Genomic DNA, 23428 nt, shown 5'->3' on the forward strand with positions numbered 1-23428 from the left:
ACCCAGGTGCCCCATATGTACCATTTTATATTGTCCCTAGAAATGCACAGTAGTTCCAGATTCTCTTGCTAGCACCTGGTGTTCTCATTACAGATTTCTTTTTTTTTTTTTTTTTTTTTTTAAAGATTTTATTTATTTATTTGACAGAGAGAAATCACAAGTAGATGGAGAGGCAGGCAGAGAGAGAGAGGGAAGCAGGCTCCCTGCCCAGCAGAGAGCCCGATGCGGGACTCGATCCCAGGACCCTGAGATCATGACCTGAGCCAAAGGCAGCGGCTTAACCCACCAAGCCACCCAGGCGCCCCTCATTACAGATTTCTTACTTAGATCATTGTAATAGGTATGTACTGATATCTCCCTGTGGTTTTAACTTGCATTTCCCTAATGGCTAATGATTTTGGAAATCTTTTCATGAGTTATTTACCAACCTTATAGCCTCTTTAATGAAATGTCCGCCTTTTGCCCATTTTTAAATGGAGGCATTTCTTTCTTACTGTTGAGCTTTGACAGTTCCTTATATATTCTTGAGATAAGCCTTTTATTGCATACGTGATATGCAAATACTCTCAGTCTGTAGCTTGTATTCTTAGTCTCTTTAACAGTGGCTTTCACAGGGAGGGTATGTGCTATGGTGAGTGCTGTGAAATGTGTACGCCTGATGATTCACAGACCCTGGGAAAATAACACATTATATGTTAATAAAAAAAATAATAATAAATAAATAAATAAACAGTGGCCTTCACAGAGCAAAAGCCTCTAATTTCTATTAAATACAATTTATCATTTTTTTTCTTTAATGGATTATGCTTTTGGTATCATTTCTGAGAATTCTTCACTTAACCTCAAGTCACAAGATTTTCCCTTATGCCTTTTCCAAAAGCTTTATAGTTTCTCATTTTACATTTAGGTCTGAAATGCATTTTTTTTTTAAAGATTTTATTTATTTATTTATTTATTTATTTATTTGACAGAAAGAGACACAGCGAGAGAGGGAACACAAGCAGGGGGCGTGGGAAAGGGAGAAATAGGCTCTCGCTGAGCAGGGAGCCAGACGCAGGGCTCAATACCAGGACCGGGGGATCATGACCCGAGGGGAAGACAGATGCTTAAGAACTGAGCCACCTAAGCGCTCACTGCAATGCTTTTTGAGTTAATTGTTATAGAAGATGTAAAGTATAAATCAAGGGTTTTTTGTTTGTTTGGGGTTTTTTTGCATATGAACGCAAAGCCATTTATTAAAAAAAAGTTATGCTTTCTTTCCTGAATTGCTTTTGCACCTTTGTCAAAAATCAATTGGCCATATTTGCATGTGTCCTATTTCTGGACTGTCTGCTTCTGTTCCAATGATCTATGTGTCTATCCCTTTACTATATCACACCATCTTTATTTCCACACCGACATCTTTGAGTACCTTCAATATGCTATATGCTCCTTCCTTAAAGACCTTTAGATATTCTGGTTCTGTCTGCCTGCACATTCCTCTTCTCCCACCTAGTTACTTCTAACTCATCCTTCAGAAATGTCACGTTCTCAGAAAAAACTTCCCATCATGACGGTCAAAGAGGTTTCATGACAAAAGGGAAAAAAAAAAGACATACCAGTTCAAAAGGGCTTCCAATTATAAATTCAGCAAGAATCAGGGACTATCAATGGCCTTAAAAGCTATTTGGATTTCCTAAGCTCTGTCGTTTTTCTGTCAATGACCACCATCCATTCTGCACCTCTTCCTCCTTCTACCTTTCACCTATGATTAGCTGTAAAATCCTAAAAGCAAATAAGGAAAAGTGTATTTGTCATCCTGGTGGCAAGAAGGGGGGAGCTGCCAACAATACACAATTTCACTCCTGCCCTGAATAGGTCCTGGAGAGAGTAGATTCTCTAAGGAAGAGAAGCAAGTGGATGAACTTTCTAGGGCCTAGCACAAGGAGGAAACTCATCTAGTTTAACAACAAAAAGGTCTATCCCCAACAAAAAAAAATAAGGCAGTATTAAGAAACAGGCTGATCTTTGTATGAAGTAACCACAATTTAAAGAACTGGTGGGTGGGGGAGGAGTTAAGACTTCTTTTAAAGATCCTCTTCCCTTAAAATGTTATGTAGTTGACAGTAATGATTTCAAAATACTATAATCAAAAAGAAGAAGAAGAAGAAAAAGAAGAAGCAGCAACAGCTCCAAGATAATATTTTCTTTTTTAAATTTATATTTAAATTTTAGTTTGTTAACATACATTGCAATATTGGTTTCATGAGTGGAACTCAGTGATTCATCACTTACATACAACACCCAGGGCTCATCACAATTGCCCTCTCTAATACCCATCACCTATCTAGCCCATCACCTATCAAGCCGAACCCCCTCTCACATCCCTCCATCAACCCTCAGGTCATTCTTAATCAAAGTTAACTAATATTTCTGAGCATTTTTTATATGCCAGGGACAGTGCTGGATACTTTACATATATGTTCTCATGCAGTCTTTCCCAAAAGTCTACAAGGTAGACATTCTCATTCTCATTTCTACTAGAAAAAGAAATTGAGCTTATACAGCCAGGATTGGTTCCATTTCCTCTTTATCTTTATTCTCCTGATGTTTTTATAATTATACTCATTCTGAAAGAAATAAATAAATGAAAAACTTAAACTTAAAATAAGATAATTAATAGACACAAGTACTGAGATGACAAAGAATTGTCTAATAAGGATTTTAAAGCAGCTATCAGTAGAATGAATCAATAAGCAATTATGAACTGTACTGGAACAAATGGAAAAACAGAAAGCTTCAGCAAAGAAACAGAAGATGAAAAGAAGAACAAAATGGAAATTTAAGAACTGAAAAATACAACAGCCAAAATTAAACTTACTGGATGGACTTGATAGTAGACTAACAGAAGAAAGACTTGATCAACAGAAATTATCCATCTGAACAAAGAAAGTTAACAGTTAAAAAAAAAAAATAAATGAAGCATCAGGGACCTGTGGAACAACTACATAAGATTTAACATTCATGTCATCGAAATCCCAGAAAGAGAAAGAGTGTGCACTGCAAAATTATTTGGAGATACACGGCTGACTATTTTTCAAATGTGGTGAAAATCATGAACTAACAAATCTAAGAAGCAGAGCAAACTGCAAACAGGTTGAACCTAAAGACATCCAAACACAGGCACATAATAACATTTCTGAAAACTGAACACAAAGAAAAAAATTTTGCAAGCAGCCAGAGGAAAAACAGTGCATTTACATATGGGAGAACAAAATTAGGATGACAAGGAGCTTCTCATCAGAAGCGGTCAGAAGAATTCCTTTACCATAAAAGATTATCAAGAGCCAATATGGTGCATGCTTTTCCCTTACATTTTAATTTTAAATAGTATTTACTGAATTTCTGCTACAAAAATTTTAAAGAGTATACTCATAACTCTAATTCCTACACCTCAATTTATTTTTTGTTCAAGTTTCAACATTTACATTCTACCTTATAATTGTATAATCAATTACACATTATAATTACATATGCAATTTCCACAGGTATCCACAGTCTTAGTTCTAATCTTAAGTGAGTTCAGTGTTTGTCATATTTAAAGAATAAAACCAACAAGCTAGAACTACGGCTGATTCCCCATTTCGGTTTTATTTGGCCCCCTACCTAAAATGAAAACTCTTCCCCACCACTCCCCTATTTAACTTCTGTCACAGCACTTATCACCTGAAACTAATTCTGTGCTCTCTGTTTTCTTCTTTATCATCTATCTCCTTCCTTCACTAAAATGTAAGTTCCATGAAAGCACAGACTTTTATTTCCCTCAAAGCTATATGATTCATGTACTTGTTTCTTGTGCTGGACATTTAGTTTGAAAATGGAGAGCTGGAAACCTTCTTTAGAAATGCAATATTTAAATAATGGGCATAAATTTGGGAAAAAAATGTGATTTCACAGGCAATTTTTTATCAACATTAGTGAGATAAAATATGAATGCAATAAGACATGTCTAATTTAAATGGACAGAGGAGTAAGTCTTAAAAAAAGAACTACCACAATCAAGATTCAGAACACTTCCGCTCCCCCAAAATGTATCTTTATAACTCTTTGCAGTCCAGACAATTTTTACTTTAATAAAGGTATCCTAAATGAATTCTATGACAAATGGTTTGACATGTTAACAGAACTTTTTTCTATAGCCACCAATTAAAGGATCAAAATGCTTATTTATATTTAGTGAGAAGAAAGAAAGAAAACTCTCATACATCCCTTCATGCTACACACCCTACATCTAAGAACGTACCTTTCCCTCTTCTCCAGAGTGCGCGGGTCTATCTATTATTCAAGTCCCAACTCATGCCACCTTCTCTGCAAAGCTCTAAGTCTCCTCTACTCCTGTCCCTTCTCCAAATTAATCCCTGTGTTCCCACGGCACATCATTACCACCCTTATCTCAAATTTGTTACAGTTTATAAACAATTGTTAGCCCATTAAAGAAGGAATCATATATTGTGCATATGTAGAAAACCCAGTATCTGGCATGCAGAGCAGAGAGTACATACTCAATAAACAATCTTAAGATTCGGGTAAAACACCACCTACTCGGCAAAGCCCTTTTCCAACTCAATCTCTAACCCTAAAAATATAAAATTATTTAATTATGCACATAGGTATGTTCCTCTAACCCACTACTCAATTAATTCAACTGAATTGTCAATTCAATTAAAAATTCATCAGATGGTCATCTAAAGCTTTTATTTACATTTTTAAATCTGAATGTTAAACATTAACACACAAAAATACTGGCCAATGGCTTGATAAAATGCTTGCTATTTTTTTTTTTAAGAATCTGCACATGTTTATCTAAGATAATTTAATTTAAGACGTTTCTCTATTTTGTAAACAATGCAGATTTTAGTGTTGCACAACTACTGGAAACACACTGGTTTTTCTTTAAAGATCTCTTCTTAGTTTATTCCAAATAAATTTCATGACCCTAATATTCAGTACAATGAACTGCTTCATAAATGTCAACTTTCGCTACCCAGTATCACTAAAATGTTAAAAATTAGGTGGGGAGGAATCTACTTTTTCATAAAGCCCTGGATGGCAAAGTAGGCCTTCAATTCATAATTTTTAAAGTCTGATCCATCACTAGATTATAATTTTTTAGAAGTTCTAGCAATATTCTTGACAGAACAATGAGAGTTGACACAGTTTTCTTCTATCTTCAATGAAGAAGGAGAGAGATACAAAAATGAAAGTAAAGCTGAAAGAATTACATATTTGTGTGGCACGGTTCAATGGAAGCTTCCTAAGACAGTGTTATTTTGACTCTGAGCATTTTTTGAATCATTTTAAATGTTAAGATTTCAGTAAAAAAATTTTTCCTGTATATTTAAGTTTTTATTTATTCTTCTAATAGCACTGTCCTTTTACAGAACCAAGTTTAACCCTTAAAATTAATAAAAATAACATTAGCACAAAGGAACAATCATTCCTATCCATAGTTCAAGATGAAAAACAAAATAGCTTTACAATTACTGTAACTGGACTTTTCACATGAAGCTTCACTGCATTTCCAACAGAGTTTAAACTGATCTCCCTGCCTGCACCTGTCCTGGATACTTGTGCCAGATTAAACTTCTTGAATTAAATAACTCTTCTAAAGTCAACTTCTGTTGAAAAATCATCAATGACTCCCCATACTACAGAATAAAGTCTCATCTAGTTAGTTTTATTTCCCTACAACTGCACTCAGAACACTGCCTTAACCTATGCCCCAGGTCCTTCCTAATCTTCTAGTCTATTGCTACCATTAGGCCTTTCCTCAGACTGACCCTCTTCTGGAGCACCTTCCCCAACTCCTGGCTCACAAGAGAAATCCATATCTTATTGAACTTTCACAATCCAGTTCAAACTTATCCAAAAAATGCCTCAACAGCCAACATGTTCCCCATCTCCCTTCCTCACTAAGGTACTTACAAACAGGTTCTGTATGTGTTTATTTCAATTTAATTTAACATTATTCCACTGATTTGTTCATTTCAATAATAACAATTGTTAAGTACTTACAAGAGAAGCTATTCTAGGCACTGCTGTTACACAAAGAACAAAAGTGATACAGTCCTTGTTGTCATGGTGCTTACCCTTATACACTTACATGCAGTGGATATGAAGTATTTGGATACTAATTGATCATAATAAATCAAATTTCCCACTGTCGGCCAACAACGTTGTCCTCAGTTTTTACTATTATAAGTAATATTATTGTAACTATAGCTCTCACACAGTTCTTTTATTCCTTTAATTACTTACTCAGGGTTAATTCCCATGAGTAGAATTACTGAATCAATGGTCACAGATATGTTTATGGTTTTTATGATATATACTACCATACTATCATCTAAATAAAGTGTACCAATTCCAAAAGCAGTGCATAAGTACTGGATTGCCTGTGGATGACTTTATTATACTTACTCAATAAGTACAGAAGGCTATTCAGTACTGTTGGAATTCCCAGGAAGTCAGACTCTTCTCCTTATTTTTGTTTACTCAATGTCCCCTTATGATCTAATGGACATAACTTGCTTGATCTTATTACTGTAAATATTTTTTTAATATTCATAGTATGTTAGATAATATTTAAGATCTCAGTTGTAAATATTTTCTTTTTCTTTTTAATTTTGTGTTAGTTTTATTTATATAGATGTGCTCAATGTTTTATGATCAATTTTTTAACCTTCTTATTCTTTGCAGTTTAATAGCTTTTCAATTTTATAAAAGTTAACTATACATTTGCATATAGACATGTTCAACGCTAATTTTTCTAACTTCTATTTGTTCATCGCAAAATTTATTCAATAATTCTATCACCTGATGGATGTTATACTTGCTCAATGTATATTAAATTTCTAAATCATATTTTTTCAATACTAAAGATATTCATTTTTCTTAAAAAATAGTATTTTTAGGTTTCTGAAACTAGAGAAAGTATCAGAATTAATGTCCAAAAACCTACCACTAGCCAAGCAAATGAGTAAGCTGTATGTCACTGCTCACCCATGTGTAAATCTAGGGGGAATAACCTTTTCTAAGAAGATATCTGTTTATTCAACTACGACCACAGCTGAGTTAACTGCATAGGTTAACTCATACACAGTTGAACTTTAAGTTAAATCTGAAAGCCCAACTGCTGCTTGAAAATATTTTCAGAAAGATTGAACTATGATGAAGCTCTGCAATAAAAAGCTACTATGGGATAAAAGTTGTCCACTGCAGCACAAGCAAGGGCAATTAAAGCCAGCAGAAATTGCCCAATCTCTCAAAATAGAGCACCGAGTTATCAGAGTTGGAAGAGAGACACTGGTGTGACCAATTTACATTTTACAAGGTACTAACACCCAACAGCTAGATATTCATCTGTCAAAAGTTTTCAGGTATATCAAAAAGGAAGTTATTTAATTCACAGTTTAGCTGTAGAAAAACCAAAACTATGAGTTTAGCCAAAAAAGAAAAGCAGTTAAATCGAAACATTTCCTATATGACTCAAAACTATACCATCATAATGTGTGAAGAAAAAAAGCAAGCACAGGTGAGGAAAATCAGCATGACATACTGTGAAAAAGGGTTAGGTTTGATTTTATGATTCCAAAGAAGATGGTACAGAAATTATATAGATAAATGTATGCTTCTGTCAGTTAATTTCTAAGAATTTTAAAAAATAAATTTAATTTTTTTTCTTGAAAATATATTAAATCAATACTACATATAACAATTAATAGTCTTAGAATGTTGAAAATGCACTGTGTATATGTACACATGCATATATTTCTCTAAATCTATTCATTTATTTGCTCATTCATTTCTGAGTACGGAAGGGCAAGAACAGAGAAGTAGGAACAACACTAAAGATAAAACGCATTAAAGATCAAACCCTTTCAAGCTCTTAATGGTTACTGTGATGCAGAAAAATACATGATTACTGAAGTCAACACAACCTAGGGGGAAAATGACAACCAGGTAGATAACTAGCTAACAACAACCAAAAAAATCTGATAAAATTAAAGGTAAGTAATAGCAAACAGAAACAGTTGAGAAAAAGTAAATAGAAATGGGTCTTAATTCAGCTTAGAGTATTAAAAACTTATTAAAGCTATGTGGTATCTGAACAAGATTCAGAATACCATAATTCCTTTTTTAAATTTTTATTTAAATTCAATTAGCCAACATATAGAACATACAGAACATCATTACAGACTACCAGAATACTTTTTCTTAAAGATTTTATTCATTTATTTGACACAGAGAGAGAGAGCACAAGCATGGGGGAGTAGCAGGCAGAGGGAGAGGGAGAAGCAGGCTCCCCACTGAACAGAGAACTGGATGTGGGGCTCCATCCCAGGACCCTGGGGTCATGACTTGAGCTGAAGGCAGATGCTTTACTGACTGAGCTACCTAGGCGGCCCTAGGATACTATAATTCTTTTTATTATTATTATTATTATTATTAACATATAATGTATTACTTGCTTCTGGGGTACAAGTCTGTGAATTATCAGTCTTACATAAATCACAGCACTCACCATAGCACATACCTTCCCCAATGTCCATCAACCAGCCACCCTATCTTTCTGTCCCCAACCCCCAAACAACCATCAGTTTGTTTCCTGAGATTAAGAGTCTCTTATGGTTTGTCTCCTTCTCTGTCCCATCTTGTTTCATTTTTTCCCTCCCTATCCTCTATGACCCCCTGTCCTGCCTCTCCAATTCTTCATATCAAAAAGATCCTATGATAATTGTCTTTCTCTGATTAACTTATTTCACTCAGCATAATACCGTCTAGTTCCAACCATCATTGCAAATGGCAGGATTTCCCTTTTTTGATGGCTGCATAATATTCGATCATTCATATATCTATATATATCACCTCTTCTTTATCCATTCATCTGTTGATGAACATCCAGGTTCTCTCCACAGTTTGGCTATTGTGGACACTGCTGCTATAAACTTTCAGGTGCACATGTCCCTTCGGATCACTACATTTGTATCTTTAGGGTAAATACCAGTAGTGCAACTGCTGGGTCATAGGGTAGCTCTATTTTCAACTTTTTGAGAAACCTCCATGCTGTTTTCCAGAGTGGCTGCACCAGCTTGCATTCCTGCCAAAAGAGTAGGAGGGTTCCCCTCTCTCTACAACCTTGCCAACATCTGTCATTTCCTGACTTCTTAATTTTAGCCTGACTAGTGTGAGGTGGTATCTCACTGTGGTTTTGATTTGTATTTCCCTGATGGTGAGTGATGTGGAGCACTTTTTCATGTGTCTATTGGCCATTTCAATGTTGTCTTTGCAGAAATGTCTGTTCATGTCTTCTGCCCATTTCGCGATTGGATTATTTGTTCTTTAGGTGTTGGGTTTGGTACGTTCTTTATAGATTTTGAATACTAGCCCTTTATCTGATATGTCATTTGCAAATACCTTCTCCCATTCTGTCAGTTGTCTTTTGGTTTTGTTGTCTGTTTCTTTGCTGTGCAAAAGCTTTTGATCTTGAAGCCCCATAGTTCATTTTTGCCCTTGCTTCCCTTGTTTTTGGCAATATTTCTGGGAAGAAGTTGTGCAGCTGAAGTCAAAGAGGTTGCTGCCTGTGTTCTCCTCAAGGATTTTGAAGGATTCTGGTCTCACATTGAGGTCTTTCATCCATTTTGAGTCTATTTTTGTGTGTGGCATAAGGAAATGGTCCAGTTTCCTTCTTGTGCATGTGGCTGTCCAATTTTCCCTACACCATTTGTTGAAGAGACTGTCTTCTTTCCATTGGACATTCTTTCCTACTTTGTCAAAGATTAGTTGACCATAGAGTTGAAGGTCCATTTCTGGGCTCTCTATTCTGTTCCCTTGAACTATGTGCCTGTTTTTGTGCCAGTATCATACTGTCTTGATGATTACAGCTTTGTAATAGAGCTTGAAGTCTGGAATTGTAATGCCGCCAACTTTGGTTTGCTTTTTCAACATTCCTCAAATACCATAATTCTTGATCAACCACCCTACCACCGCAGAAGGTTCCAGAGAGTGAAAATGAGAAAGGATGCACGAGGCAAAACTGCCTATTTATTCAAGGGTTTGGACAACAAGCAACTAGGGAATCTTCCACCTCAGTTACAGGTCAGTCTAACACTTGGAACACTGAGAATAAGCCAACTGGGTTTTTTGGCTTCTTTTATACATAGGTCCACATCTCTCTCTTTTTTTTTTAATATTTTATTTATTTGACAAACAGAGATCACAAGTAGGCTGAGAGGCAGGCACAGAGAGGAAGGAAAGCAGGCTCCCCGCTGAGCAGAGAGTCCAATGCGGGGCTCAATCCCAGGACCCTGGGATCATGACCTGAGCCGAAGGCAGAGATTTTAACCCACTGAGCCACCCAGGCACCCTCTTTTTTGTTTTCTGAACATACCAACTTTGCTCCCATCTCAGACTTTTGCTTCTGTCATTCCTTCTACCAGGAACATTCGTTCTCCAGATTTCTCTGTGTCTCATTTCCTCAGTTCACCCAGACCTGGGTGACCTCTGCACAAATATCTCCTCAGAGAAGCCTTCTCTGACTTTTCTAGTTACAACAGTCCTCCACCAACGTCCATTCCCCTATCCTCCCTACCCCCTTTTACTTGTAAAGAGGTGGAGATTAAATTTAAAGATTTTTATTTATTTATTTGACAGAGAGACAGAGAGATCACAAGTAGGCAGAGAGGCAGGCAGAGAGAGAGAGAGAGGAAGGGAAGCAGGCTCCCCGCTGAGCAGAGAGCCTGATGCGGGGCTGGATCCCAGGGTCCTGGGTGGCTCAGTGAGTTAAACCAAAGGCAGAGGCTTTAACCCACTGAGCCACCCAGGCGCCCCCACAGGCCCACATATTAACCCATAGAAAGGAAGAAGGAAAAAATAATCCATCAACTATTTCCACAAACAGTCATGATGGACTAACAGGAATCCAATTAATCCTCCTGCCTTATACAACCAGAAAACTTGATAAAATGGATTAATAAAACAAAAATTTTCAGATATTGAACAACAGTCAGAGCAGGAGTGGGATTCTTGAGAAAGTGAGAAAGGAAAATGAGGTGAATCCTATAAATGCCCCACCTCACACCCTTGAAGCAGTTTCTAGGATGCAGCATAGTGAGTATTTCAATGAGCCTGGAAATCTCAGAGGGTTGAGGAGACAGAGGATGATACTCAGGGAGGCCAAGGCACCCAGAATTTGTGGAAAAGCATACCAGAGAAAAGGGACTGCACAGAAAGACAGAGCTCCAGAGATCTGCAGAGGCGTCCCCTTCAAGGCTTTGACAGGTAGTGACCTGTCCTGTATGAGAGGAAACTACTTAAGGTTGGTGAAAGGACCACTGAAAAATAAATAGGCCAAAGAATTCCTAAAACGCATACAAGATTAAGAATAGTTCGTATTCCCAAGAAGTTGAATGAAAAGACCTCATAATACATGAGACATTAAGTCTTCAGAAGGTGTCAACTCTAAATTAGTTCTAGGAAAACAGGATCCTCTAGACCCACCCTAACAAATCTTCCTAAAAACAAAGCAAGTCTCAAAAAAGCATCAAAGAGATTTCAATAAATACAACTGCATGCCAAAACTTAGACTAACATCATTGAAAGGAATACAACAAAATCCAGCACCCAGCAACATAAAATTCACAATGTATGACATCCAATGAAAAATTACCAGGCATATAAATTAAAAGGGAAATATGACCTATAACCAGGAGAATGACAAATCAATAGAAACAGATGCAGAACTGACAGAGACACAGAACTTGGCAGACAAAGATGTTAAAAGAGCTACTATAAATATGCTCAATATGCTCAAGAAGGTAGAGAAACACATGGAAGTGTTGAGGGATAAGTGAAAGATTTTTTTAAGCCTGAAATGGAAATTCTAGAAATGAAAAATAGAGTATCTGAAATGAAAAAAAAAACACTGGATGGGATTAACAGCAGATTCGACACTTAACTTCAAAACACAGCAACAGAAAAATATCCAGAATGAAGCACAAAGAGAAAAAAAATACCGAGAACAATAAAGGAAAAACAGAAAGAGACAAATGATGTATAGTAATATATCAAACAATTTAATATACATGTAATTGGGGTCCTAAAACTAGAGGGAAGAAGGTGATAGAAAAAATATTTGGAGAAATGATGGGCAACATTTTTCAAACCATAAACCCACATATCTATGAGGCTCAACAAAATCCAAAAAGGAAAAACAAAGCAAAACACACTTAGAAATATAATCAAACTTCTGAAAACCAGTGATCAAGGAAAAATGGAAAAAGGTGCCAGATTATGTACAGAAAAACAAACACTTCTCATCAGAACCTATGCAAATGAGAAGTCAATGGTTTAACAGTACTAAGTATTAGAAGAAAGACACTGTCAACGTAAAATTCTGTATCTGGTTAAAACATATTTCAAAATGAAAGTGGTAATGTTTTCAGACAAAGGTTGAGAAAAATCCATTACAAGATATGCAGTGCACTTAAATGCTCTCTAGGCAAAAGGAAAAGAGCATCAAGTCAAAACCTGGATCCACAGGAAGGAATAAAGAGCACTGGTAATAGTAAATATATTAATACATACAAAAGACATCTTTGTCTAAGTTTTTAATTTCTGGCTTGTTTTCTCCCAATTATCTTTATTTCAGTAAAAATCTCTGCTTACAGCAGAAATGTAAGTAACTCCCCCAAAAGAATCTCATTCTCATGAAAAAAAAAAAAAAGTCTCACTCTCATGAAATAACCATTAAGATATTCATACAGATTTCATAACATTAGTTGGGCATATTTCCATCTTTTTATAATCTCTAGAATAGTTTCTCACCATAGGAAGTGTATGTTCCTTGAAAGTTAGAAAAAACTCACTGGCAAAACGATCTGGCCCCAGAACCAATTTCTGGAGGAAATTCCTTAAACTTTCTTCCATAGTTCTTGGTTTACCCAAATTTTCTCCTTAACGTAGTTTGAGTGTTTAACAATTCATTTCAAAGAGATTTCAAATCATCTGGCTTACAGTTAAATAAAGCTGTCTCTTTTCTATCTATCTTTCCAAAAAAAACCCTCTTATCCATATATATTCTGTTTATTCTTTCATACTTTGGTTCTCTATTTTCCTTGATAAGATTAGATTTATTTGTTTTTTAATCCTAAGAAACAGCTCTTAGATTTTTCAGGTCTATAGTTTCTGTTTTTTAATGTATCTGTTTCTGCTTTTATCTTATTTATACCCTTTCTTTCCCCTAAGCATTTATTTTGTTGGTTTTATTTGTTATCCTGAATTCCACAGTTGAGTTCATTTATTTTTTTTAATCAGTTTACTTCTAAGGTTGGTATTAATCTTAGCCTAAGTCTCATTTCAGCTAGCTGAATAATCAATTATTGTATATTTGATCTCCTCTTTCACTCAATATTTAAGAACAGTTTTTGTCTGGTTTTTCCAAGTGGTTGGAGTAGTACATTTTAAACTTCTGTTGTAGGAAGAAAATGGACACAAAAAGTCTCAGCTTTTCTGTAATTTACTGAGGTTTTTCCTTTGTGGTTTAACCTAAAATTTATGGGGGTCATTTTGTTGTTGTTGTTGCATGGTCAACTGGAAAAGTAGTATTGTTAACGCCAAATTTAAGCAAAAGCTTTAAAATTGACTAAATAAGCACTATTATGAAAGCAAGGTAGGTTTTGCACTACAGTCAATCTTTTACTTTTAACTAGCATTAAATGCATCCATATACTAAGAGTAAGGACAGAGGTTCTCAGTTTTGCACCTAACCTAATTTTAATGTTTACATTGCTAGATGTGTAATAGATAAAAAGAGTTTAATGTAAGGAATTTCTAACTTAAACGAATGTCTAAAAGTTCTTGAAAGTTTCAATAGCTTTTAAAATTCATTTCCATGTTAAACACTTCCATATTCATCTTTAATTGAGGAAATTAAAGTAATAAAATATTGGTACATCATCCATGTCAAACACCATATTCTAAAAACAAAAAATCATCCCTCCTTCTTCTCTAAAATGGTAAAATGTGATCTGACTAGTGAGTAGCAAGTTAGAATTATGATCTTTCTTGTATAAGATACTATACCCCAAAGATACTATACTCCCAACTAAAACATCTTTGATTACAGTAACTTTTAAGGAGCTCTATCATATCAGAAATTTATCTTATTAAGACTCCATTTCTTATACATAAAATAGATGCAATAATAGTTTACATCTCACAGAGTTATAGGGATAGAATCTAATAATACATATAAAGAGTCACAGTGCCTGGCTCATGGTGAACATTAAATATTAACTATTATTATTATATTTTTGTTTTCCTCATGTCAGCTTTTTTTAATTTACTAATCCCAAACTCTGTAAATGGCCACATTAGCTATGTCTCCTCATTTAAGATCATGTATGGAACAATAAACATCTCAATGCCTTTATTAACTAACTGAAAACAGATACTAAATTGAGTACCTCTCAACTATGCTTAACTACTACCTTTTTGTTTCCAAAGTATCCAGTGTAGTTTAGAAAGTATTTCATCTTTCCACTGAAAGCTTTCATGATCAGAGAATGAGTTTCTATCATACATATTTATTATTTATTTTAGTCTTCAAAAAGTATCTTTTGTCTCTAACCAGTAAACTATAACCCATAACAACAAAACCTCTACTTTAGTAGTCAAGTGACCGATTGTTCAATTTCAATAGCTATGCCACTCAATAATTATAGCTTTCATTTGAAAAATGGAATTCTTGTACTTTACCATCTTCAGTTTCCAAATAGCTTAATATCATTTTCAAAAATACCACTAAAGATACATTAGGTTGCTGAAGTTGATTGCTATACAAAATCACAGGTGCACCTGAGTTAGAGGAAGGAGTGTGGTACAGAAAAATAGTACAGCTTTTAACTAGCTATACCAGGTCTTTGGATGGCTACCTTCTATAACTTTTAGGAAAAGGCTGTAACTGTGATTCATCTCTTTCTCTTGAGGGTGAAACCAAAAACAGTCCTTCTAGTAAGAAAAGTATGTGCCTCCTTAAATGAAACTTAGCTATCCTAAAACCCATGGAGTTGGGACAAGTCACATTTCACCCTAAATTGTTCCCACCCCAACCTCTAATAGGCAAGTATTCTTTTGACGACCAACTCTCAGTAATCTTTCTCAAACTCAGAAACAATTATTTAAAAAGTTCCTTACAGAGAACACAGAGATTACTCATTAAACCACCATAACACATTATCAAGTTTTTGCCACCTGTCCCAGGCCTAGGACTTGTCTTAAAATAACCAAGCCATATTCACCCTTTCCCATTTTAAAGATTAAAGAAAAGGAACAATTTTTAAACAAAATTGTAAAGAAGTTACCTTTTAAATCAGAAGGCATATGTTTACTAGATACATATTTTATGCTAAACCATATACTAAGTGCTTTGCCTAAGTTTATCTTATGTAATTTTGTAAAGTTAGGAGGGAAGTAATCATATAACAGGTGTGAGGGTTGGGAGATCTTAATTTTATCTAAGATTCAAGAAATTCAGCAAATAGGACCAATGAAATCAACAATTAATTGAAAGTAAAATGAGCCATGAATAGGCTGCTTACAAACCAGGAGGTAAATTTTAAAAAAGAAACAAAACACTACAAGCAGTTACAATACACTTTATTCTGTTTCTTGCTACACACTAATTCTTAGACTAGTAGTGAGTACCTGATATTTGTAAAGAAGTAAACTCAATTGGACTCTGAATTCCTTCAGTATAAAGACAACTTCCAAAATCAAAATTACAAGTGAAAACTGCTATTTAAAAGTTAAAGTCTAGCCAGCACACTAAAACAAACAAAAATAAAAGGTATAAGGATTAGAGCAGAGATGGATAGATACAAAAACCTAGGAAAGCACAGATTCTAGGGTAGAAGGTTTGGATTTGAATCCCAGCTCATAATGTTGGACAAGTTAACGACTACTTCATTAGAGCTCTTAGAAGGATCAAACGGGTTAATATGTGTAGTGCTTAGAATAAAAGCCTGGTAAATAGTAAGCACTATATAGTAAAACTGTCCTTTGTAAGCAATATGATTTTCTATACAGAAACCCAAGACTCAAGAAATGATCAGAAATAAGAATTCAGCAGCTTGCTAACTACACATAATTCAATTGATCTCTTATAAGCCAACAGAGAAGTAGATTTCTGGACCTTTTTCTCATGGAAATGTTCAAAAAATCTTAGAGAATAGTACCAAGAATTATACCACTACCACCCCCAATACCAGAAGTGCCTACTGTGTGTATGTGTATGTGTGTGTGTGTGTGTGTGTGTGTGTGAGAGAGAGAGAGAGAGAGAGAGAGAGAGAGAGATCGATCTGGGGACATGAATCTGAATTTAGTGGTCTCTTCTTAGATAAAAAAAAAAAAGGATCAAAGGGAGATTTTTTTTTTGAATTGTTTCTTTTTTTTTTTTTTAAGATTTTATTTATTTATTTGACAGAGAGAGATCACAGTAGGCAGAGAGGCAGGCAGAGAGAGGGGAAGGGAAGCAGGCCCCTGCTGAGCAGAAAGCCCGACGTGGGCCTCGATCCCAGGACCCTGAGATCATGACCTGAGCCGAAGGCAGCGGCTTAACCCACTGAGCCACCCAGGCGCCCTCAAAGGGAGATTTTAAAAAGGACAAACAGGGTGCTGCTTTTCATCAAGGGCATAACTTTGGGATTTATGTTCATTGAAATCCTATCAATGTCAATGACAGTGCTGAGAAATATTGTTCTTTTAAATTGTAATTTAATTGTAAGCCTTGGGAAACTGCTTTTTAAAGTGCCTACTTTAAACAATGACCACATCAACTGAGGCCAATCTGGTTTTATCCCCATCCAGTTTCCCCTCTACTCTGGATAATAATGAAATAGATCCCAGATATATTCTTGCATCTACTATCATTTAAATACATATCTCTAAAAGGTAATGACTCATTTTTAAATATAACTACATACCTAAAAATTACCAATAATTTCTTAGTATCAAATATGCAGTTAAAATTTCCCTGATTATTTCATAAACATTTACATATCAAAGTCTAGACCTAGATAAAGTCCAATCATTGCTATTAATCTCAGGTTTCCTTCTCTTTTCTCTTTTTTTGTTCCCTACAATTTGTCTGCTAAAAAAAACCAGCTATGTGTCTCAAAGACTTCCCCAAAGCCTAGATTTTGCTAACTGCTTCTCTATGGCATCATTTTATTTGTTTCCCTGATTTCTAGGTTCCCTGTAAACTGGTGGTTGGAGCTAGCAGCTTGATGAGATTCAGGTTCAAGTTCAACTTACTAGGTTATACTGTGACTTTTTATTGAGAGCAATCTAATGCCCAGGAATTCACTACAAAATGGTAACATTCTATTTATCACTCCTTTTTCATTTATCAACCAGAATACTCCCCAGAAAAGAAACTTCCTCTCTTCATCTATTTGGTTACACTCAGGTATAGCCGACCCTTTAGCCTACTCCCAAGAAACCTAATGAGAGCTGTTTGTTTTTTTAACTATCATTATGAACTCATAGATTTAAATATATTTGATATTATTGATTATATTGCAGTTATACTTAACTGATGTTCAAAATGCCTCATCTTTGGCCAGTCAGACCCCATTCAATTAAGCATCTCTGTTGTCTTGACACATGCTGTTAGTGTTTGATAACCACCTTGCAAAGATTTCAAGTCCCCAAATCTGGAATCATCATTAGCCATAGGCCACTTTCCATATTCAAGTAGTTTCTTTCTTATTCTGTATTCTTACTAAATTAAAAATCACTAGTTCTCAATGATAAATCAGCTGTGTTATATACTCTGGATATTATAGCTGAACATGGACCCAGAAATTTTAACTCTATTTCTCACTGAAGTCTACTTTCAGTGTTCCACTGAGTACAAAAAAAAAAAAAAAGAAAGAAAGAAAGAAAGAAAAAAGGCATCATATACCACTCAAAACTAGATTTTAAATGCTTCAATTTGAAAGACTGGAACAGAAAGATTCCTAATCTATTCTCTGCTGTCATTTTGGCTCTGGAAAGTGTTTTTTCATGTTCTATTCCAAAATTCAGGGATGGTTTTTAAAAATGCATAATAAAAATCCACTGTTTTTTTCTTTGATAAATTGATAAAATCATCAAGTATGGGAAATGGTCAAACTCTTAAAGGCTGAATTATTTTGTACCATAATTTAGACTTCTATAAAATCCTCATACCTCATCTTTAAAATTCATAACTGTAAATATGAACTTATAAGTTCTATTTAAAATACCAAATATATATACTACGCTGTGTCCCCTTGAAATCATAGAAATGGCATTATCAGTATTAAAGAAATATTTATCTTATTTTACTAAAAAACTAATTAAACATTTAAAGCCCTGTCACACTACAGAGCTAGCTAGCACGCATCACTATGAAAAACAGGATCCTATACTTACTGACCATTTCTTCACAAAACACTGAAAGGACATGGCTTTAGTGGTCAAGAACTGCTTGCATCCACAGTTTTTACCATTTTGATATTAAAGCACAATCAGAAATCACATTATTGAAGGGGTGCCTGTGTGGCTCACTCGGTTGGGCATCAACTCTTGATTTCAGCTCTGGTCATAATCTCAGGGGCCTAAGACCTAGCCCCACAGCAGGCTTTACACAGAAATCCTCTCCTTTTGCCCCTCCCTCCCCTTGCTCCTGCCTTCTCTAAATAAATAAATAAGTAAACAAACAAATAAATAAATAAAATCTTTAAAAAAAAAATCATATCACTGAATATAATTCTCCCTGCAAAAAGCAGGCATGAACTGATAACCTGGTACAATTTCTTTTCCTCACAGATTAAGTGAACCCCTTCCTGCAGCTAACCTTGTGAGGCTTTGATCACAGGAGCCAATGCAACTTCTTCAGGCAACACTGGCTTTAAACAAAGGCCACCAAACACCACGAACAACAACAACAAAACAAAATAACAACAAAGACTCCTCTGCTGCAGTAAGGCTTTCTCAGTGATAAACAGTAACGCATCTCTATGAAGTGCTGGTATGTTCTCTGAACATCAGTGCTTTCATCCAACTGAAAAACAAAAATTCTGCTAGCGTGCACACATGACAGTAATTGCTTTTCCAGATGGTATGCCTTTGATAAGGGATTTTTGCCAAAAGCTCATTTTACTTTCTCTCCAAGCATAATATTTGCCATTAACTTTGAAACTGGTTTTACAAGCTTCTCACTAGTAGTGTGAGTTGACCTGTTTTTTGCTATGAGAAGAATAACCGTGAATGATACTTCTCCTCTGTCTTTAGCAACAACATTCATTAATCTCACACTGAGAAGCATTATTTTGTATAATTTATACACATCTCACTTTTCATCACAAGTCTAAAAAGTAATATTTCTAAGACAGAAATACTAGTTCATTTCCCCAGGGTGGCATGGAAGTAGAAGAGCAGAACTTGTGCCCTTTCCATCATGCCACAGAGAAAACTGTATCAAGGGACTACGACTCCCTTAATATGCCCTGTAGACATTTGTTTTCAAATGTTTTGAGTTCAAATAAAGTATTTTTTTAAGGTGCCATTTTAACTTAATGTAAACTGTAATCTAAGATAGAACCTTATCCATGTTCTAGGGCCATAATTCAGGTACTGGTTTTATTTTGTTTGGCTCCTCCTCAAAAAAACCCAAAATCTCACAATCTCAAAATCTAAAGTCCCCTCAAAAAAAATTATAAGAAAATACTGGCAAAATGTATCATATATAACTTCTAAGCACAAGTTTGTGAAATTTCCACTTCTTTTCATTTTCAAAGGGGAAAATGAAAAATATTAAAGAAAGATATCATGTGCAAATGCTTGTAAATGAGTGGGGAGATATAAGAAATTGATGAATTAGAGATATCCTCATATAAGGAATTAAGCAAATATATATAGCCTATATAGCACTTTCACAAGTAGAACCATAAATAGTTAACAGCCAAAACCAAGTAGTCAGCAAATTGATCAGAACTTCCTATTCCCTAATCTTAACTTCTGTTGAGATCTGAACATAGTACTATATTACTTAGAAAGGGCTTCCAAAATTTGATCTTATGAGCTCGTTTTAGGATTGTTTTTAAATGGTTTTCAGATGACTGTATTCAGCTTCCCTAGCCCCAAAAGTAAACATTTGAAGTGAAAGATTTCTTCAACTTCATTTATAATAAAGATATAGAATAATTTCTATTCTTCCCCATATCTAGAAACATGAAGTTACAGAATCATTTACATTCTTCCCCGTATCTAGAATTGTTCTTTGCAAAGCTTGGACAGTCAATGAATGTTATTAAATATTATTGGAAAGAAACAAAAAAAGGTATCTTTAAAATGGTTCTGATAACAAGACATTTATATATTTAATTATCATTACTTTTTGATTCAAAATGACACCACAAAATTTTTAGAGAAGTACAATACATCTACTAGGCACCAAGAACAGTTTTAAAACTTATTATCAAAGCAACCTAATTCTTCTTCACCTGCTATTTGATTCAAGGTAACTTTTCTCTCACAAACATTGCTCAGTTATACCAACCCCTTTAGAAGGCAGCCATATAACTAAAGCAGTCTAAGGATTTTCTAATATCATGGAATTATTTATTATCTTAGAATTTATTGCTTTATATATTCTTCTTCCAAAACAGAACAAAATGAAATTAATAAATTAATAATCCTTGCAGTAAGTGATACATTATTCTCAGTTTTCTTCTTTGCATTCTAGCAAGATTAATCTACAAACCTCTACAATGTATACAGAGAACCAACCAACTTTGACCTGCCCCTTAAAATAATTATTTTCCAGGGGCCCCTGGTGGTTCAGTGGTAGAAGCCTCTGCCTTTGTCGCAGGTCATGATCCCAGGGTCCTGGGATGGAGCCTCGAGTAGGGCTCTCTGCTCCGTAGGGAGCCCGTTTCCCCCTCTCTCTCTGCCTGCCTCTCTGCCTACTTGTGATATCTGCCAAATAAATGAATAACATATTTTTTAAAAATTATTATTTTCCATACTTCTTTCTTATTTGGAAAAAACATAATTAAAAGAAAAAATAATTTGTTTTTAAATAAACACCTAACCAAGTATATATCCTATTTGGAATATATGTGTATTTAGAAATAGAGTACTATGTTTGTTTTCTGTTGACACTACATTTCCTTTGATTATTTTCAACTGTCGTATGTAGTCTTTAAGGAGGGGATCCACCCCACGATTTGGAAGTGCCACTTGGTTCTTTAATTACTTATCTCCCTGTCTGGTCCAAGTGAAACTAACCCAACAGATCCCAAAGGTCCTACATGAACAGTCTATGAGGAGTAAAAGTGACACTTCTTGGTGAATAGAAAACACTTAATAATAAATTTAGAAGAGGAACAAAAAGGTTTCCAAATCAAACTAAAGGACAATCGCTAAGATCTCATGTATCATGTGAGCTGACTTGGTTACAGGCCTGAATTCAGCTGCTCATCCCAGAGGGTCATGACATAAAATAATTACTAAATCGACACTTACTTATTCCAGTTCTTCTAACATAGTTTACTCAATCTCAATCTGCACCCAGTAGATTTCTTATAATTGAACACACTTTACTAATTATAAAGACTATCTCCTCTTAAAATCTGGATTTTTTTTCTCAACTAGTTTTAGGGGGAAGTGGGTAGGGAAGGTTGAATGAACTCTTCTCTAAAAGCTAACTGTTCTCGGGGCCGCTGATTGGCTCAGTCAGTTAAGCACCTGACTGACTCTTGGTTTCAGCTCAGGTCCTGATCTCAGAGTCATGAGACTGAGCCCTGCCTCACACTCCATGCTGAGCGCACACTCTGCTTAAGACTCTCTCTCCCTCTCCCTCTGCCCCTCCGCACCAAGCTCTCACATGCTCTCTCTAAAATAAATAAATCTCCCGCTCCCTCTCAGCTGGTAGAGCCGAGGACTGTAAAATAAATAAATCTTTAAAAAAATAAATAAAAGCTAACCATTCTAACATAAAAACTTCTGAACTTATGAAATCTATATATAGAAAACAACATTATAAAATGACTTCCAAGGAGTCAGATTAAAGTAAATTTGTGCTTCAAATACCTCAGAAAAAGCAGAAATTCTAAATGTTGATGTCTTCATTTGGGACCAAAATTTCCTACTGCATGCTCTTGCTGATGGTCCTTGATTTTATCATCAGAGTCAGTTCCAGTTACATTTCCACTAATACGCACAGATCTAAAGTAAGAAAAAAAAGATACATTCATTTAGTCTACTGAAAACATTACAGACTTTAGATTCTACTACATATCACTGTTTCCCTGTAAGCATGCAAAGAATCTTATATGGATGCTTTATTTCAAGAAATGCCAATTCTCGGGGCACACTGGGTGGCTCAGTCATTAAGCATCTGCCTTCGACTCAGGTCCTGATCCCCAGGTCCTGGGATTAAGCACCATTTCAGGCTCCCTGCTTGGCGGGAGGACTGCTTCTCCCTCTCCCACTCCCTGTTTGTGTTCTTTTCTTTCTCTTGCTGTGTCTCTCTCTGTCAAATAAATAAATAAAATATTTTTAAAAAAGAAAAAAAAAAGAAATGCCAATTCTCATTCTTGTCCCACTATAGACTTTAAAAATTGAAATTAAAGATTAATGGCTAAATAAAAAATTAAATTTATAAGAGATCATTAGTTACTCACTTTAAAAGGTTCATATCCCAATGCAGCTATACAGAGCAAGTTGGGTTTTGCATTGGTATTCCAAGGAGATCAGGACCCTCAACTATCAGCTTAATCATCAGAGTTGCCGAGGTCACCCCAGCAGCAGGCGCCTCAGTAACCTGTTTCAGGTAAAGTGGAACAGTAGGAGGAAATGGGATTCCTAGCAGAAGAAACCCCAGTGTAATGGCTAGCATTCATTACTGGGTCATTGACAGTGGGATAGGACAAACTTTTTTTAAAACTAATGGTAGTATTCTTTTCCCACTTTTATCTCAAAGCTAACTCCTAGGGGTCCCTGGGTGGCTCAGACGGTTAAGTGTCTGCCTTCAGCTCAGGTCATGATCCCGGGGTCCTGGGATTGAGCTCATCAGGCTCCTTGCTCAGCAGAATCTGCTTCTCTCTCCCTCTAACCCTCCCCCAGCTCGTGCTCACTCATTCGCTCTCCTGCTCTCTCTCTCTAACAATAAAATAAAAAATATAAATAAATAAATAGTTAAATAAATAAAAAATCCTAACAATGGGGGGACTAGGCAGACATCAGAGAATGCTTAAGAAATGTGAAACCTACTGGCTTTCATTACTTAAAGCCTAATTAATTTAGGCTTTACCACCCAGGGTTAAGCTTTTTACTAAATGTAATATTGCCTTTAGATCAC

The 23428-nt window shown here is 35.4% G+C and overlaps 1 protein-coding gene across 6 annotated transcripts in view; it reads right to left on the reverse strand.

Moving 5' to 3' along the window:
• The window catches only part of NCOA1 (nuclear receptor coactivator 1), a 183977-nt gene extending 161684 nt beyond the window's left edge, over positions 1 to 22293 (reverse strand). For all 6 annotated transcript variants that reach the window (XM_044261974.1, XM_044261977.1, XM_044261973.1 and 3 more), the window contains exon 1: positions 22159 to 22293. The gene's annotated coding sequence lies outside the window, so the exon portion shown is untranslated. The remainder of the gene's footprint in view (positions 1 to 22158) is intronic.
• Between the last annotated feature and the right edge of the window lie 1135 nt (positions 22294 to 23428).

This window comes from Neovison vison, chromosome 8 (assembly GCF_020171115.1).
Source record: "Neovison vison isolate M4711 chromosome 8, ASM_NN_V1, whole genome shotgun sequence".
Taxonomy (NCBI): Eukaryota; Metazoa; Chordata; class Mammalia; order Carnivora; family Mustelidae; genus Neogale; species Neogale vison.